Raw genomic sequence first — 20,137 nt, forward strand, 5'->3', positions numbered from 1 at the left:
AAATAAATGATAAGTTCTGGCAAGGATGTGGAGAAAAAGGAACCCTTGTGCACTGCTGGTGGGAATGCAGACTGGTGTAGCCACTGTGGAAAACAGCATGGTGTTTCCTCAAAAAATAAAAAAATGGAACTACAATTTGACCCAGTAATCCCACTTCTAGGAATATATACTGAGTAGCCAGATTATCATGACCACCTGACGTTTGTAGGCAAATTAGCTATAATTTTGAGCTGAAGTTGCTAGAGGGCCAGACCATTATAAATGTATGAATAGCACAACATACCTAAGTATTGTTGCCGATCAAGTTCATCCTATCATGTTGATGGTGTATCCCAGTAGAGATGGCTTCTTCCAACAAGACAATGTGCCATGCCATGATGCTCGTATTGTGCAGGAGTGGTTTTAAGAACATGAGGGAGACTTTACCTTGCTTAGGTGGCCCTCACAATCACCAGATCTCAATCCAATTGAGCACTTGGGGGACGATGTTAAAAGAGCCATCAGGCAGCTGGTTCCACAACCATCAAATCTCACAGAACTGGACAGTGCTATTCATCAGGCATGGTGTCAGATTTATCACATCACCTTTCAACATCTCGTGGAGTCAATGCCAAGAAGAATCGCCGCAGTATTGAAGGCAAAAGGTGGCCCAACAAAGTACTGATGGGGTGGTCATAATAATCTGGCCAGTCATAATAATCTGGCCACTCAGTGTATATACCAAGAAATCAGAAACACCAATCAGAAAGGATATATGCACCCCTATGTTCATAGCACTACAATTTACAATAGCTAAGATTTGGAAACAGTCTAAATGCCCATCAGTGGATGACTGGATTAAAAATGGTGATACATCTACACAATGGAATACTATGCTGCTGTAAAAAAGAAAGAACTCTTACCATTCCAACAGCATAGATGGACATGGAGAACATTATGCTAAGTGAAATAAGCCAGTTGGAGAAAGATAAATATTGCATGATCTCACTCATTTGTGCAATGTAATGAGCAACATAAACTGATGAACAAAAATATATCCAGAAACATAAAAGCATTGAACAGACCATCAGAGCTCAGAGGGAAGGCGAGGGTAGGGTTGGGGGTAAGAGATCAACCATAGGACTTGTATGCATGCTTATAAGCAAAACCAATGGACACAGACACTAGGGGCCTGAGGGCATGTGCTGAGGGATGGGAGTGCCTGGAGAGAGGTCAATGGGGGAAAAAGAAGACATATGTAATACTTTAAACAATAAAGAATTTAAGAAAAAAGAAAAAATATCCTTCACTGTTTAATTCTACCAAAATAGAGATATAACATTGTTTATTACTCAAATGTGACTTCTTTCAAAATGAGGAATTAAAATTTTTTACTTTTCAAAAAAATAGGGTATTTTATCATATACTAGTTGATATTATTTATAAATACATCATAAGCCATTTAAAAACATTTCTTAAAAATGTTTATGTATTTCCCACAAAAATATTTCTTTATAAGGCAACATCTGTGAGTCATATAGCCAATTAGTTTTCTGATTTGTAATATTAATATTTTCTCTTTTAAACCAATCTTAATCAATTTGTATTACAGCTATGTCTCTGAAGTACCACACAGTCAACTGTTGCTGAGATCTTCATGCTCTGTAGTAAACGGAATCATTCTAACAATACTAGATAAAACAAGCTACATATCATGAGTTAGATTAGTTCCATGGGAATATAGAGATTATAAATAATAAGACTGTCTTTGCACACCAGACAATAAATTATTATACTATACATTGTCATATTGTATTGTTTTCGTGAAAGAGAATGATGTTTTATAGCCTGTCTCTTCTGATACTGGAAAGTGTTGGAAGATACATTTAAATAAGTAAACATAATAGTTTGAAAAAATACGTAGAAGCCATGCCATGTGTAGAACCACCTGCAAAACCTTGGTCAAATCACTGCATTCTTCCTTCCTGCATCCATTCATCATGCACTAATTACAAATTGTGTTGGGAACCGTGTTAGTTTCTGGAAGTTCACTGTCAGGTGGGGAAAGCAGATCAGTTAAACAATATTCACAATATAGATAACAGTATTTGAAGTCCCAAAATAATTGTGATAAGCCATTTGCAAAAAAAAAAAAAATGTTTCCTGCAAATGTACTATCTAAACTGTAAACTTACTGTAAAGACCTCACAGGCATTCCAACAGAAATGACTACCTTGCATAGGAGTCCTATTCAGAGAATGTAGAATATACTATAAAAGTATCTTAACTATTCTAATAACATTGTGTCTGTGTTCTAATTCTTTAAGTGAGTGTTGCATTATCATTATCACTCTCTCATTCTTTCTTAGAGGCTTTAGCCCTCTGTCAGTCTCAGTGTTTGCCTGTCCATTGTTCATGACCCATGTTCTTTGCAATTTGGAGTGCTATGTGATTAATGATCAATGCTGTTCAGTATCATGAGATATTGCCAAAACAGATCCACTAATAAATTTACCCAGTATTAAATGATTATGTATTTGATAATTTAACTGCTGCATGTTATGTAGACATCATTGATGGATGGTAACTTCGACATTTAAAAATGTTTTGGTACTATTTGGGGAAACTAGAATTTTAAAGAAGAGCTGGGGATGCATTATTAGCTTTCCTATCTAAAATAAGAAATACAGACTTTTAATGTTAGTAAACTTACATTCTAAAATATTTCAATAAAATTAAAGTCAGATATTGAGATAGGCCCGGATTTGAGCTGTAGAATTCTAAGAGAATATTTATGACAGTACCTCCTCTGACAACAATAATGGCCACAACCCTTTTGGTGTATATGGTTATGTTTATGACTTGATCATGGGAATTATTAAGGATATACACTTAACCTCCAAACTCATTGTCATATACGTTAAATATTCAAGCTTTGTGCACAGCACTTATACCTCAATAAATTGTTTTCTTTTTAAATGATGGCCACAAACCAATATAAATTTTCATTTTAGCTATTTTCATACATAATGAAAGTTTGCTACATATTAAAACATTACACTTATTGAATATAGTCTCTATAATCACAGAAAGTAGCATAAAGGAAAAATCATTAGACATTTAATCTTGGCATTAAATTGACAATGTAAGTTTGGAAAAATCACTTTATCTTTTTGTGCCTCTGTTAAATTAGAATTATTACTTGGTCTACCACAAGGAGTTGAATCTCAAATAAGTTAACATATGGTGATGTGCCATGAAGAGGTCCATTACAATATAAATGGAAGGCATTAGTGCTACCTTGTGGGTAAGAGGTAGTGGCAGCTATCACCTTGGGCATGACCTAGAAATGTAGAACAGAACTTACCAGAGCAAATGCATGTTAATTAGTAATTTTCCCTGAGCCTAACTGCACTCACTTTTGACTATGACATCTTCTCTGGAAGTTTTCTTTTGCTCTGAAATTCTCTATTAAGTTTTTGCTTCAGTGAACCTGTCTTTCTTTGTTCTTTATATATATAACTAGAGGCCTGGTGCACAAAAATTTGTGCACTCGGGGGGTCCCTCAGCCTGGCCTGTGCCCTCTCGCAATCTGAGACCCCCTCAGGGGATGACCACCTGCTGGCTTAGGCCCGCTCCCTGGGGGGTTGGGCCTAAGCTGGCAGTCAGACATCCCTCTGGCAGCCCGGGAGCCCTTGGGGGATGTCCACTTGACAGCGGGGAGCAGGCCTAGCTGCAGTTGGACATCCTTAGCGCTGCTGAAGAGGCAGGAGAGGCTCCCACCACCACTGCTGTACTGGCAGCCAGCAGCCTGGCTTGTAGCTCAGCAGAACTCCCCCTGTGGGAGCACACTGACCACCAGGGGGCAGCTCCTGCATTGAGCGTCTGCCCCCTGGTGGTCAATGTGTGTCATAGTGACCAGTGATTCCCAGTCTTTCTGCTGTTAGGGTCAATTTGCATATTACCCTTTTATTATATAGGATATACTTGAGGGCAACGAATTGTGGAGAAACAATTTGATCAACTGACAGCAAAGGGTCCTTTGTGCCTGTAAGAATTTGAAACATTTTTAATAATCGGTTGACATTTAGACTGTGCCTACACTGGCAAATAAGTAAACTAAGACACATGTGGGTGTTAGTTTCTAAGTGTGAAAAAAATGTGTGTTGCATGAAGTTACATCAAAAGACTTATTTCAAGCCTCCTGTTAGTGGGAGATTGCAAGACTCACTGTTTCCTCTTTAACCTTCCTAGTCAGGTATTGCCTTTTAAAATTTGATCTTTACTCTATTTCTCTCCCTACCTCAAAAGCAAAGTTTTAGGGAGTGATGAACAGTAAAGTTTTATATCAGATGTGAATGGATTTGTACTTTAGGATACAATACATGAGGAGAAAAGAGCAATAAGTTTAGCATAGCAATACCTGAAAAATTTCTGCCTCTTCCTAGTTATATGAACTTGGGCAAGTCATGTAACATCACTGGTTCCATCATTGGTAAAGAGGAGATATTGACCATCTCTGTTCTCATAGAGTTACTATGAGAATACAATTAAAATACTGAATGTATATAAACTTGCTAGAAAGTATTATATAAATGTAGGAACTTAACATTTTGGTATTATGAATAAAAATGTTTTCTCAGTAGGAGTGATCATATTGTTTTTGTCCAATTCTGAAAAGGCAAAGACATAAAAGAATTTAATTAACATTCTGTCCTTTCATAACATTTCGAATAGAAAAGAAATAACTATTTTTGTTCTGTGAAGTTGGGTGCTAGGCCACTTCAAGTGTACAAGTTTAGTGCTGGAGGTCCAAGAACATGACAGTCTAATATAAATTATAGCAAATAAAGAAAATGGTGCCTGAGTATATGTTTCTGGTGCATTCTCTCTCCTATTTCACTGTGTAGAAAGCTAACCCATAAAATAACGCTGTTTGGTTGTTGGTTGTTGGGACTAGCAGACGAGCTCAGATACAACTGTGATTGTGACTTATCCAGAAGAATATGTAGGTTTGGGTGTGTTGTTATTTTTTACTTCATGGCCAATTAAAATCCCAGACATTTGGACATTAGCTAATTATTCTTACCCTGTAAGGATTTGCAGATAGTGGTTTTCCTCTGAGCTGGAAGTTAAACATTTAAAATCCATAGGATATATTCCTAGAAGTGGGATCACTGAGTCAAATGGCAGTTCCATGTTTCATTTTTTGAGGAAACGCCATATTGTTTTCCACAGTGGCTGCACCAGTTTGCATTCCCACCAGCAGTGCACTAGGGTTCCTTTTTCTCCACATCCTCGCCAGCACCTGTTATTTGTCGATTTATTGATGGCAGCCATAGTGGCAGATGTGAGATGGTACTGCATTGTCATTTTAATGTGCATCTCTGATGATTAGTGACTTTCTATTGGTCATCTGTATGTCCACTTTGGAGAAGCATCTATTTAGGTGTCTATTTAGGTCCTTTACCCATTTTTTAATTAGATTGTTTGTCTTCCTTTTGTTAAGTTATATGAGTTCCTTATATATTTTGGACATTAACCCCTTTATCAGATGTATCATTGGTAAATATGTTCTCCATACAGTGGGCTCCCTTTTCATTTTGTTTATGGTTTCTTTTGCTGTACAAATGATTTTGATTTTGATGTAGTCCCATATGTTTATTTTCTCCTTTGTCTTCCTTGCCCTAGGAGATATATCAGCAAACATATTGCTACAAGATATGTCTAAGTTGCCTATGTTTTCTTCTAGGATTTTTATGGTTTTATGACTTACATTTAACTCTTTTATCCATTTTGAGTTTAATGTTGCGTATGGTGTAAGTTGGTGGTCTAGTTTCACAGTTTCTTAGGAACATCAGTAAGAAAGAATGTATGCACCCCTATGTTCATAGCAGCACAATTTACAATGGCTAAGAGCTGGAAACATCCCAAGTGCCTATCAGTAGATGAGTGGATAAAAAAAAGCTGTGGTACATTTACACCATGGAATACTATGCAGCAGTAAAAAGTAAGGATCTCTTACCCTTTGAGACAGCATGGAGGGACCTAGAAAGTATTATACTGAGTGAAATAATCCAGTTAGAGAAAGACAAGTATCACATGATCTCAATCATATGTGTAATCTAAAGAACAAAATGAACTGATGAACAAAGTACATCCAGAGACATAGAAACATCAAACAGATTGATGAATCTTAGAGGGAAAGCGGGGGTAGGGGAGATTAACCAAAGAACTTATATGCATATATGCATAGCCCATGGATACAGACAATAGTGTAGTGAAGGCCTGGGGCAGGGCCAGGGGCAGGGTAGACGGGGTCATTGGGGAAAATAAGGAGACAACTCTAATACTTTCAAAAATAAAGATAAATTAAAAATCAATAAAAATAAGATCCATAGAAGCACTTCTAAATCATTGTGGCAGCTGTTGTGTGTGCGTAGAGGGCCGGTGGTGCAGCTAAAGGAAATTGTATCAATCCAACCAAAGTAAAGTATCTGAAAAAGAAAGGAGAAGAAACTACAAAATATAATTAATACTAAAAAATAATGTGTAAGAAATATCTCACCTTTTACTTGGATATTGATGTGCAAAACTGCCATAACAACAAAACAAAATTAAAAACAACCCTCAGATTGTGTAAAAGGTATTTTCTGCCAGAAACTCTCATAAAATAAAGTGATAAAAAGACTTGAAAATAAAGAAATAGGGCCTTAGCCAGTTTGGCTCAGTGGAGCGTCAGCCCATGGACTAAAGAATCCTATGTTCGATTTCGGTCAAGGGCATGTACCTCAGTAGCCGGCTCCACCCCCAGCCCTGTTCAGGGGCATGTGCAGGAGGCAACCAATCAGTGTGTCTCTCTCACATCTGTTTCTCCCTCTCTGTCTCTCCCCCTCCCTTCCACTCTCTCTAAAAATGAATGCAAAAATATCCTCAGGTGAGGATTAACAACAATAACAACAAAGAAATAGGGAAAGAGATATTATCCAAAGGCCATCAATAAAATAATAGGATTGGCATAATTTATATCACAACAGAATTTAAGATCAAATTCAGCAAATAAGTTGAAGAGTGGAATGATTATAATATAATTAAGGTGACTGTATAGTTTTCATTCCAATTGAACATTTTGGGGAGGCATTATTAATAATGCTGGGACAAGAATAATAAAGAATATGTGACAGCTATATATATTCTAACATGAAAAAATAGCAACAAGATACAAAATAGCAGAAAATCATAGTATGCAATGAGAAATCGGTAAATCCACAATTAGAGTAGGCTATATTAATATATATCTTTCAATATTTGATATACTAAGTAAACTAAAAATAAGGAAAATACCATAATTTGCATAATAGAGCATCGGCTTGCGGACTGAAGGGTCCCAGGTTTGATTCCAGTCAAGGGCATGTACCTTGGTTGTGGGCCCTGCCCCAGGCCTTCACTACACTATTATCTGTGTCCATGGGCTATGCATATATGCATATAAGGTAAAAATAAAACATAAATGAAAAATTTACAAAATTATGAAAATAGGCATATTGCATGTCAATTTGAGGCATAGTCAGCTGAAGTCAGAGAAATGTTTTATAATTTTAATTATTTAAAACTAAGATTGAATATAATGAACTAAATATTGAACTTCCAAAAATAGTAAAAAAAAGAATAAAATGAACCAAAATAAAGTAGGATGAAGAGATTAATAAAGATATAAAGCAAATATAAAACAAAATTAAATGGTAACAGACATGGGTAAATAATGCCAAACTATGCCTATCTAAAGATAATATATGGTGGCCTAAGGCAATAGTCACTTAATAAAACTGTTTTTCAGTTCAATATAACCAAAATTTATAAAATATTTTTAAGATGATGGCTTTTATAAATAGTTTATGTCAGAGTACATTTACTGTTTCACTTAAAACATAATTTCTTTCACAAGTCCATCTGATTCCCTGACCCCAGATGCCCCTTTCCTCTTTAGGTAGTGTGAAACTAGAACATTATTTTCATTTCAGGAACAAAAATCCAATTTCCAACATAGAAGCACTGCAAATAGCCAGCAGCCTGTCTATCACTCCAGTAGCTTAAGTTCTATGGAATAAGTTTGTTTTAGTTGCTGTTAAACTTTGGCATACTTCATCCTTCCTTCTCACCTCTGCTAAGAAAAAAAAAAATAGATGAAATGAATTAGCTGAAACCTCCAAGACCATTTCAAAAGTCATATGTCAGTCAGAAAAATTAACATTAAAAAAGACTACATAAAATTAATACTTTTAAAAATGCCTCATTTTGTTCTTACCTTTTGTCATTTATTTAATGAGGAACATGACATGGAATTCTCACTCAGTATACAATTAGGTACAATGCACAGACCATTTACTTGGTCCTCAACAAATATTCATTCTTTAGTTCTAATTGGAGGATCAACAAATGGAAATAGGCTTCTTGATAATCCTGAAATAAGATTTTCCCCAAAATTAATAGTTTTATTTGTCAGTTGAATTAGTGGTTATTACATATTTTTATCTATTTATTTGACCCTCAAACACCTCCTCCAGCATCTTCAAATCTTCCTATGAAGTCACAGGAAGATTATCTCTATATGCTCCCTCTGTCACATCCATATACCTACTTGCATTTGTGCCCATATACACCATCTTCCTTACTTTAAGCGTAAACTGTCAATATTCCTAATAAGCTCAACCCCTCACTTATACCCTAAATCTCATTCCCTGTTCTCTATGTAAGGACATGAATCCAGCACTTCTCACTATCAGCATCAATGTTTCCTTCTCTAATGGGTTATCTCCATCAGCATATAAACATGGTATATAATTGTTATATAGTTGGCTACACATTGAGCATATCCCTGTATTTGGTCTAGTGATAGAATCTGTAAAAATATCTTTACACAAAGTATATTATGTGCCCCTTCGCTCGGAGGAGCTTACATACTGCTTAACAAATCATTACTGTCCCTCCTTTGGTTTTGCTTAGTGCTTTTCACTTTCTAGTGGGATAAGTAGGACAGGTATTATCAAAATCCTCATAACATCTCTTCATCCTCTTTTATCATCATCATCTTCATCATCAATTATTATAAAAGCAGCTAACATTAAATGAACATTAATTATATGCCAAGGGCTAAGTGTGTCACAAACATTATCTCATTTTATCTTAAAAGACCTCCACATATAGTAGGTGCTATTATGAACTGATGTTCATAGGAGTTATGTGATGTGCCTAAAAAGGCACAGGAGAAGATTGAATTCATGTCAGTCTAACTCCAAAGCCTTCTGACTTACTCACTTTTTACAAAGAAACTAAGGCTCAGAGTGTTTAAGTAATTTGACTGACTGGTAACCAGCAGTCTTTCAACTCTTTTTACTGCTAGGATAAAATGATAATCAAAGTGTTCCAGAGATGTGTGTTATACAAGTTCAGAGAGAGAAACTAGTGTGAGCTAAAGAATAAAGGAAGGGCCCTGGCCCGGTGACTCAATTGGTTGGAGCATCATCCCATGCACCAAATGTTTGCAGGTTCGATTCCAGGTCAGGATACAGGGCATATATCTAGGTTGCAAATTCAGAGGCAACAGATACATGTTTCTATCTTAGATCAATAGCTTCTCTCTCTCTCTCTCTCTCTCTCTCTCTCTCTCTCTCTCTCTCTCTCTTTCTCTTTCTCCCACCCCCTTCCTCTCTCTTAACATATCCTTAAGTGAGTATTTTTTTTAAAAGCATCAAGGATGAAATTAAATGCTACAGCCATTTGGAAAAATCGTGTTCCATTTTTTCTTATCAAAAATTGATAGGCGAGAATAAAGTCAAGTTTTTTGGATGGAGTTTTGTCTTTAGTCACACATTATTCATCATTAAATGCTTGTTATTACTTTGAGAAATTGGCATCGAACTTCAGTCCTTGAAATGAAATTAATGGGTTTTTTTTCTTTTAAGTTACTATTTAACAGTTGGACTGTTGTAGGTTGTTGGACTGTCAGAAACTATTGTAGATTGAAAAGAAAATCCCAATAGCTACATATAGAAAGGCAGGTAGGTGGCTGTTTGGTTTGAGAATTGCTCAAACATCATGTGTCTCCTGTGGCATGCCCAGTGGATTTGTCCAAGCAATTGAGTTATCGATTCCCTGTTTTAGTGGACTCCATTATTGAATGGTTCAAATTCTTTAAAGAAGTCTGTTGCCTCTTAACAATAGGTTCTACCTTCTTGGTGAAACTGCTAATAAATCTATCTCAAAAAATAATGTAATAGATCTTTTTTATATCTTTAAGTTGCTTCCAAACCTTACTCAAGTTTTACAGCTGCCAAAAGGAATATCCCATGATGACAGTGATTGTATTCTTATCCACAGGTGTTGTTGCTGTGTGCCCATTACCCCCTGCCCTACCCTCTTTTGGCCATACACACACACCAGATTCTTTGGTACTCTTAAAGTTTTTAGGAAAAGAACCTCCTGAAATAATCTCATAAAGTAAGAGAAGACTACCCTTTAATGTTAGGTGTGACTTCTAAAAAGTAAAAGGGTTTCGTGTTTCAAAACTAAAAAATCTTAGCACAAAAAAAACACACACAACCACATAAGGTTAGGAGCCTTGAGGACTTGCCTTTCCTTTCAGTATTTTGACTTGTGTATTTTTGCCTCCTAAATATCCCCCATCTACTTCTATATGAGAGTACTAGAGGCCCGGTGCATGAAATTCGTGCGGGGGGGGGGGGTGGTTCCCCTCAGCCCAGCCTGCACCCTCTCCAATCCCTAGGATCGGGCCTAAACTGGCAGTTGGACATCCCTCTCACAATCTGGGACCACTGGCTCCTAACTGCTCACCTGCCTGCCTGCCTGATCTCCCCTAACTTCCCCTCCCCCCCCCCTCCTGCTGGCCTGATCACTTCCAACTGCCCCCCATGCTGACCTAGTCACCACCAACTGCCCCACCCCCACTGACCTGGTCGCCCCTAATTGCTCCGCCACCAGCCTGGTTGCCCCTTACTGCCCCCCTCCCCACCGCTGGCCTGGTTGCCCCCAACTACCCCCCTGTGGGTCTGGTCACACCATGCAGCCTGGTGCTCAGTTGTTTGGTCGCCTCTTATTGCCCATCCCCCATCAGCCTGGTCTCTCCCAACTGATCCCCTCCCTGCCAGCCTGGTTGCCCCATGCAGCCTACTGTTTGGTTGTTTGGTCACCCCTCACTAACCCCGCCGCAGGCCTGGTCGCCCCACACAGCCTGCTGTTTGGTTGTTTAGTCACCCCTCACTAACCCCCCTGCAGGCCTGGTTGCCCTACGCAGTCTGCTGCTCAGTCGTTTGGTCATCCCTCACTAACCCCCCTACCAGCCTAGTCACCCCACGCAGCCTGTTCAGTCATCTGTTCGGTTGTGATGGTCGCTTAGGCTCTTATTATTATAGATTTTCTCCACATTCTTTTCATTTTAACATCATGCCAGGCTATTTTGCTTGGTGATAGAAGTGGAGTCTAGCCATCTTGTAGACTTGGAGCAGTTGAAGACAAGTGAAAAATCACATTTGCTAAAACTAAAATTTAGAATGCTTAGGATGTGTTAGAAGGAGTTACTAGTAAGTGTGCCAAAGAAGTACCTTCTCTATGAGAAGAAAAGACTTCAGAATTTGTTCTCCACCGTCAATTACATGTCTTCCCACTGCCTCCACTTTACAAGGAAATTATTGAGTCAAAAGAAAGGGATATTATTTGCCCAATCTGAGGGTCACTAGTCTTATTTAATCCAAGAATTTTTGTGAACATAAATATGGAAAAGATATTTATTGAATGTATTTTCAATAGTGCCATCCAAATGTTAGGTATTCATACAATTGTAACATTGTGCCCATTGGCCCATCTGTTCAATGGACCTTTGCCCACTGCAAAAAGATGTTGTAAGAATAAATTTGCCCTTTTGATGAATCTAACCAATTACTACTACTCTCTTTTCTGGCTTGATAGTCTAAGAGCCCTGGAGAGATGTATAATTATTGTTACAAACCTAATGCTTTCTATTTTCTGAATTGAAGCAAAACCCATTGAATTTGCAGAGAATGTCCCTGAAGCAAAAAAATAACAGCTGGGCCCTTTTCAGTAATGGGTCTGCAGAAGCGAAAAACAAAATCCAGCATTTAAACTGCATAAATGAGTGACTAATAGGGCTTGATGCCTTCCAGAGTACAGGAGTCATCCATCAATAGTGAATTTTTTTATCATGAAGAGAGTAGGATGTGAGAGGAATTCCAGGGCTCTGTTTTAGAAAATGTGCCTCTTGTGTTCATTCACATCTCTTCAAGGAGCAAGTAAACAAGTAAAGAATAGGAAATGCGTCAGCATCTACATCATCCACTAGAAAGAAAATCTATAATTTAATGTCTTAAAATAAATGACTTTTGAGGTGTTTAAGCATTATTTTTATGGGTGGCTAAATGCAACTGTTGTCTCACACAAACATTTTCAAAGCTCTTGTTAAAAATGTAATCTTTTGCAAACTCAGTGATATATACTTAATTGAATATTAAGTTCTCAAACTTGAGCATGCATCATAATTACCTGGATGGCTTATTAAAACACAGATTACTGGGTCTCAGTTTCAGAGATTTGATTTGATGGGTCTGAAGCTTGAACCAAGTATTTGTATTTCTAATAAATTCCCAATTTATATTGCTGCTACTGGACTGAGGGCCTTGAAGAAACACCCTTGGAAAATCACTGGGTTAAAAGAAAACACTATTGATATTAATCAAGATATAAGAACAACTCGTAATATTATCTAATTATCTAACACAGCACCATACTTTCAAATGGCTCAGAAAAACTATGTCTTCTCATATGTTGCCCTGAATATGTCCATCTGGCAGGAACAGAAATAAATTATCTCCATTTTAGAGATGAGAAACTGAGGCCTGGTTTATGTACTTATTTGTGGGGAAATTCTAGAATATAATAGTTTATCTTGTATATGCCCCCTCCCAAACTGCCTCCTACACACACACACACCCCTAAACGTTTGTAAGAAAAAACTTTATTCAGTGGGGATATCGCAGTAGGAAGCCACTCAAAGTCCAAGCCAAGAAAAGCATATAAGGGGCGTTGCTAAAAACTGCTAGAGGAATTTTGAAGCTTCACAAATTACATCAAATATTGCGAAAATAGTAAATCAAGACAGGGAATGTTTACATATGGGGCGGAGGTCTGGATCTGAAATGGAGCAAACAGGTTAAAGTGTGGGAAGTTCACATAAGTTTTGGGCCTAGATGTCCTTACCGAAAGAGACTAAAAGTTATGTGAAACACAAAGGTTGATTAACCTTGTCACTCTCCAGCTGACAGAGATATCTTTGGAAATTGTAATCTTCTATTTCATATGAAGACTTACTGTTTTTTCTCCTTAACAATAAGGATTTAATTCCATCACAGAACTGAAAGAAAACAGTGTTATACTTGGGATGCTTTTTTTTTTTTCTCCTATTGTATACAGCAGTGGTTCTCAACCTTGGCTGCACATTGGAAGCACCTGGGAATCTTTTTAAAATTCTGATTTCTGGGCCTCATCCTCCAGAAATTCTGTTTCTTTGTTATGGGGTGGGGCCACAACATTAGTAACAAAGAAACAGAATTTCCGGAGGATGAGGCCCAGAAATCAGGATTTTAAAAAGATTCCCAGGTGATTCTAATGTGCAGCCAAAATTGAGAACCACTGGTATAAAGGCAATTTTCCAGGAGGAAAAAAAATCTATTGATTGGCTATAGGCAAACCAGGTTCTTAACTGGTCTTTTCTTTAAGAACTTTGCAACATAAAACAAAAAGAAAGGTAACAGGAGAAAAATAGTTTTGATCAAACCATATGTGTGAAAAACTTTCTCTATAGACCTAAACTTAATTAACTGGTTTCTAATAATCACTTTAAAAATATATCTTTATTGTTGAAAGTATTACAGATGTCCCCATTGACCCTTTCCTTCCCTTCCCTCCCCCTTCCCAGGCCTTCACCACACTATTGTCTGTGTCAATAGATTTTTCAAAAATGCATATAAGTTATTTGGTTAATCTCTCCCCCACCCCCATCCCTCTGAGAATTGTCAGTCTGTTCCATGTCTATGGTTTATTTTGTTTGTCATTTTATTTTGTTCATTAGATTCCACATACTAGTATAAGGGAGATCATGTGATACTTGTTTTTCTCTGACTGACTTATTTCACTTAGCATAATACCCTCTACATCCCTCCATGCTATCTCAAAGGGTTAAGAGATCCTTCTTTTTGAAAGCTGCATAGTTTTCCATAGTGTAGATGTACCACAGTTTTTTTATGTATTCATCTGCTGATGGGCACTTGGGCTGCTTCCAGATCTTAGCTATTGTAAATTGTGCTGTTATGAATATATGCATGCATATATTCTTTCTAATTGGTGTTCCGGGATTCTTATGATATATTCTTAGAAGTAGGATTACTGGGTCAAATGGCAGTTCCATCTTTAATTTTTTTGAGGAAACTCCATACTGTTTTTTACAGTGACTATACCAGTCTGCATTTCTACTGGCAGTGTACTGCAGTTCCCTTTTATCCACATCTTTGCCAGCACTTGTTGTTTGTTGATTTATTAATGGTAGCCATTCTGGCAAGTGTGAATGGGGTACCTCATTGTCATTTTATTTTGCATCTCTCTGATGATCAGTGATGTTGAGCATTTTTTCATATGTCTCTTGACCATTTGTATGTCCTCCTTGGAAAAGTGTTTATTTAAGACCTCTGCCTGTTTTTCAATTGGATTGTTAGTCTTCCTTTTGTTGAGTTGCATGAATACTTTATATATTTTGGAAATTAAACTCTTATAAGATGTATCATTGGCAAATATGTTCTCCCATACAGTGGGTTCCCTTTTCACTTTGTTGATGGTTTCTTTTGCTGTTCAGAAGCTTTTAATTTTATGTGGTCCCATTTGTTTATTTTTTTTCCTTTGTTTATCTTGCCCTAGGCATTGTATCAGTGAAAATTCTGCTATGTGAGATGTCTGATATTTTGCTGTCTACACTTTCTTCTAGAAATTTTATGGTTTCATGACTTAGATTTAATCACTTTTGATAAGTTTTCAGAAAAAACAATTCCTACATATAAAAATATATGTATTTGTATCCTTTACATCAATTATTCTATTGATGTTTGCATGGAGTTTTGTAATCTAGAGAGGTTGCAAATTGGAAAAATTAGAAGGCTAGAAGCAAAAGAACTAAATTCTCTAAAATTACTGAAAAAAAAGTAAATAGCATGACCTCTAAATGGCCCAAATCCTAATGCTTCAGTTTAGCAGTTTTCCCAGTGGATTTAGCTATGGTCATCAGCATCCATCATGTCGGCAGTCTAAATGAACATACCAGCAGTGTTGCAGTCTGGTTCATGTACTACCTATAGACACAGTCTGAATACCTTTCCTCATCTAATGAACTAATCATACACACAGCTATTGCAGACATTTGAACTTCAGCCCCGTTGTGACATTGTCAAAAAAGATAATAAAAAAAAACCCAAAAAGAAATTGGAAAAGACAAGTAAATCATCTGCTAAAGTTTCAATGCAGTTCTGTAATAATTAATACTGTTTTCTTTGGACCAAATTTACTTACATTTTAGCATTTATACCTCATGCTGTTTTCTTGTGCTTAATTATGTTATGCATTAAACATGTATGACATATTTTTCAAGAACTATATTTATAAAGAAACTAGAGGACCGGTGCATGAAATTCATGCACTTGGGGGGGGGTCCCTCAGCCTGGCCTATGCCCTCTCGCAGTCCAGGAGCCCTTGGGAGTGGGCCTAAGCTGGCAGTTGGACATCCTTAGCACTGCTGCAGAGGCAGGAGAGGCTACCGCCACCGCTGCTGCGCTCGCTAGCCGTGAGCCCAGCTCAGGGATTCTGGCTGAGTGGTGCTCCTGTGGAAGCACACTGACCACCAGGGGGCAGCTCCTGCATTGAGTGTATGCCCCCTGGGGATCAGTGTGCATCATAGCGACTGGTTGTTCTGCCATTTGGTCGATTTGCATATTAACCTTTTATTACATAGGATAAATACTGGCATAAAAGGAGTGTGTTCCTAGAAGATTAATACCTGGAGGTAAGGAAGTGAAGATACAATGAAATATTCTTTGATCACCATAATCATGAGCAAACATACTGAATATTTACCTCTGTAAGTCATCAGACTTAACATAGGGAATACAGTGTATTATAAATCATGTACATATGATCAGTACACATAATGATAAGTATCTGTGCATATAATGAGTGCCAGGTTAACAGTATAGACAACCAGTGCTACCAGAATTCTGAAGTTAGGGAAATTTTGGGGTTGGCTCCATATTTCTGGGTGGAGATAGAGCATATTCAAATAACATCCTGGATGTGAGGGCGATCTGGCTGCGACATCTGTCACCCCATTGATCGCCAGGGTTGATTCGGCTGATCTGGCTGGCTAGGCGGGTGTCCCCCTCCTCCCTCACTGATCCATGTGCGTCCCTCCCGAAGCTGCGCGCTCGGTCGAAGAGGACGACCTTCCCCCCCGAGGAGAGGACCGGTCTTCGGTCAAGGGTATACGAGTAGCTGCGCTCCCCTGCTAGAACCTCCAAACAAGCTCTCAAATAACATCCTATATAATAAAAGGGTAATATGCAAATTGACCCTAACGGCAGAGCAACTGGGAATCACTGGTCACTATGACACACACTGACCACCAGGGGGCAGATGCTTAATGCAAGAGCTGCCCCTTGGTGGTCAGTGTGCTCCCACAGGGGGAGCTCTGCTCAGCCACAAGCCAGGCTGCCGGCTGCCAGTACAGCAGTGGTGGTGGGAGCCTCTCCTGCCTCCTCAGCAGCACGAAGGATGTCTGACTGCAGCTAGGCCTGCTCCCCACTGGCAAGTGCACATCCCCTGAGGGCTCCCGGGCTGCCAGAGGGATGTCTGACTGCCATCTTAGGCCCAATCCCCTGGGGAGCAGGCCTAAGCCAGCAGGAGGTCATTCCCCGAGGGGTCCCAGACTGCGAGAGGGCACAGGCCGGGCTGAGGGACCCTCCTGAGTGCACAAATTTTTGTGCACCAGGCCTCTAGTATATTACAACATATTATCCACAAAATATCAGAAAGATAAATATCACATGACCTCACTCATTTGTGGAATATAATGAACAACATAAACTGATGAACTAAAATAGATCCAGAGAAATAGAAGCATCAAACAGACCTTCAAACCTCAGAGGGCAGTTAGAGGAGGAGGAGGGTGTAAGAGATCAACATAAGGACTTGTATGCATGCATATAAGCATAACCCATGGACACAGACAGTAGGGAGGTGAGGGCCTGTCCTGGGGGGTGGGTGTGGCCAGAGAGAGGTCAGTGGTGGAGAAAGGAGACACATTTAATACTTTAAACAATAAAGAATTAAAAAAATGCTGCTGTGTGCAAAACAGTGTCAAAAATCATATAGATAAGTTGGTTATAGGTAGGAAGTATAAAAGATCAGGGCATTAGGAAGAATAAAGACTATGTAAGACATGTTTTGAACCAGTATAACTCAAGAGAAGCATTAACATAAACAAGTTGTGGGGGGAAAGTTAAGAATGTTACCTACTATAGTCCCAGACTATTGTCAAATGCTCCTGATTCTGGCTACTCTGTCTCATTAGAGATTGATAGTGTGATATGCCAGGTAAGAGCACGATCCTTAAAGTTAAGTTCTAGTTCTTCAGCTATTAGATGAGTCACCCAACCTATCTCTGTCTCCATTCCCTAAAATAACACACACACACACACACACACACACACACAAACACAACTAATTGCCAACAACAAATATTACCTATCTCTTCTAGGGCTATTTTGAGGATTACATCATACATACATACATATCATACATACCCTAGCACATAATGAATTTAATTCAATTCATATTTCTCTGTAAATATTTGCCATTGGTCACAATTGGTAGAGATAATAAGATTTGTCAAACATACCTCACCATAAGAAAAACAACTCAAAATGCCTAATTCTTCTAACAGTGATGCAGTAGTCATTGTCTTTGCTTCCAGAAGGCAGCCTTCTACCACTGGAGAAGGAAAAATGTTTCTATCAATTGCAATTTAATTTTTAGTAATTTAACACTTTCATATCTTTTGACAATGATTTTTTTTGGTGTAAGTTCATCAAATCCCATGTTATAACAAAAAATCTCAAGGACAAAAAAGAACATGTTACTTATATACTAACCATCTTTGAACAATTTTACCATTCTTCTTTATTCTGACAGATAGAAGTGCCTGTGGAAAGCAAACATCAGTAGCTAGATTTCTCTTAGTTCTGAAAGCCATTAAAATGACTCTTCATCTATAGTTGAATTTCATTTGAACTGAATCCAATTTTATAAAAGTAAGAACTATGCAGAATCACTCCACATGACTGACATATATATTCATTTGACTTACCTTGTAGTATGTTGTAGGTAGAGCAAACTAGATGAAGTCTCAGAAATACACTATTTTCTTGGACCTACCGGCCTCTGAAAATTCTTTTTTATCTGCTCCTCCACCCTGTCCCAGCTATTCACTTTACAATTCTCTATTCCTTTAAGCCCCATCTGATTCTCTCAGGCAAACTCAGATGCTGTTCATAATGAATTTTCATTGCACTTTCTATATATTCAGGTATATTGATGATGTGTATAGACTTGGTAGACTGCATAATAAACTGACTAAATGGCGGTGTACCCTCCTTGAGATGTCATTTCTTGGAGTACCATGCCATCTTTGTATCCTAATACTTAGCATAATGCTTAGCACATAATGTGCTAAATATAAATTTGATGAGTGAATGAATGAATAAAATGAAATTCACTTTATATCTTACAGGTTGTCACTTTGTTCTCTGCTATTGCCTTCACCCATAATTCTGGGATCTTAAAATTCATTAAAATAAGAAATGAAGTTGGGCACAGAACAGGTGGAAGGCTCAATGCCACAACTGAAGATAGAGCTCAAACTGCATATTCTACTGTCACTGAGTTAGTGAGAGCACTCTGTAAATGGACCTCATATCATATTAAATTTAATATCGTATTAAAAGTAGGGTGAAGAGATCCCTTGGCACTTTCCATGGCAGTTCTTAGCAATAAAGCTGCTTATCATTGACATGAACATTATTCCTATTTGAATATCTCATTGAAATGGAAGCCAAACATCCACTGTCTTCTTGCCCTGTCAAAACAATATATGCAGAGAAACATAATAAAGCCAACACTGTTGTTTTCTTTCCCATTAAATAGATTTTCACTGTGGCTTCATCTTATCCAGAATCAGAATTTGCTCTGGGTAAGAGGGAACATGCTATTAATTTCCTGCAAAGCTGAGGAAGGAGTTCTTACTGCAATGACTGCTTCAGTAAGCACTAGCTGCTGATAGTGAATACAAACAGAATAGACTAGACAGAGGCACAATGGAAAGGACATTGATGTTGCGAGCGAGAAAGATAATTTTAATTGCTATGAGGTTTCACACTCATTGTCAGAAAATAAAGTTTCCCATTTGATTGAAGGGCAGATCCTTCCATTTAAATAATAATTTTCCTATGCTAGTGGAAGTTATTTAGAATGTCACTTCTATTACCTTTTTTTATCTTCACAGCTGCCTTGTAAGGTAGGAAAAGTAGGTAGCATTATTTCCTGCAAGAATACATTTCTCTTCCCCAAGGGACTAATGTTGAATCTTTGTAGAGAGTTTCTGGAATGTTTCTCCTATTTCAAAATTTAAAATGGCCCTCAAGGATTTTAAAAAGGAAATAGAAATCCCCAGGACAGCTTTTAAAAATGCCATTGTGTATTAAAGTGCTGTGTTGTCCAGATGCAAGTTCAAGTGGGAGGCATGGTAAAGCAGGAATACATTTAAGAGAAACCTGAGAAGAAAGAAGAGAAGGCCTTGGAAAAAATTCAAATAGAAAGAGTTCTAACTAGAGGCTCCAAGGTCCTGAAGGAAAGACAGGAGAAATGGAAGTAGCACTTGGGCAGGACCTATGAAATACCAAGGCCAATGCTATGTACTAGTATTTTACATACCTGTGAATTGGGTCTTAGTGTGCTCATTTTTCTGAGAAGAAACTGA

This window comes from Myotis nattereri (assembly GCF_964212035.1).
Source record: "Myotis nattereri genome assembly, chromosome: X".
Lineage (NCBI taxonomy): Eukaryota > Metazoa > Chordata > Mammalia > Chiroptera > Vespertilionidae > Myotis > Myotis nattereri.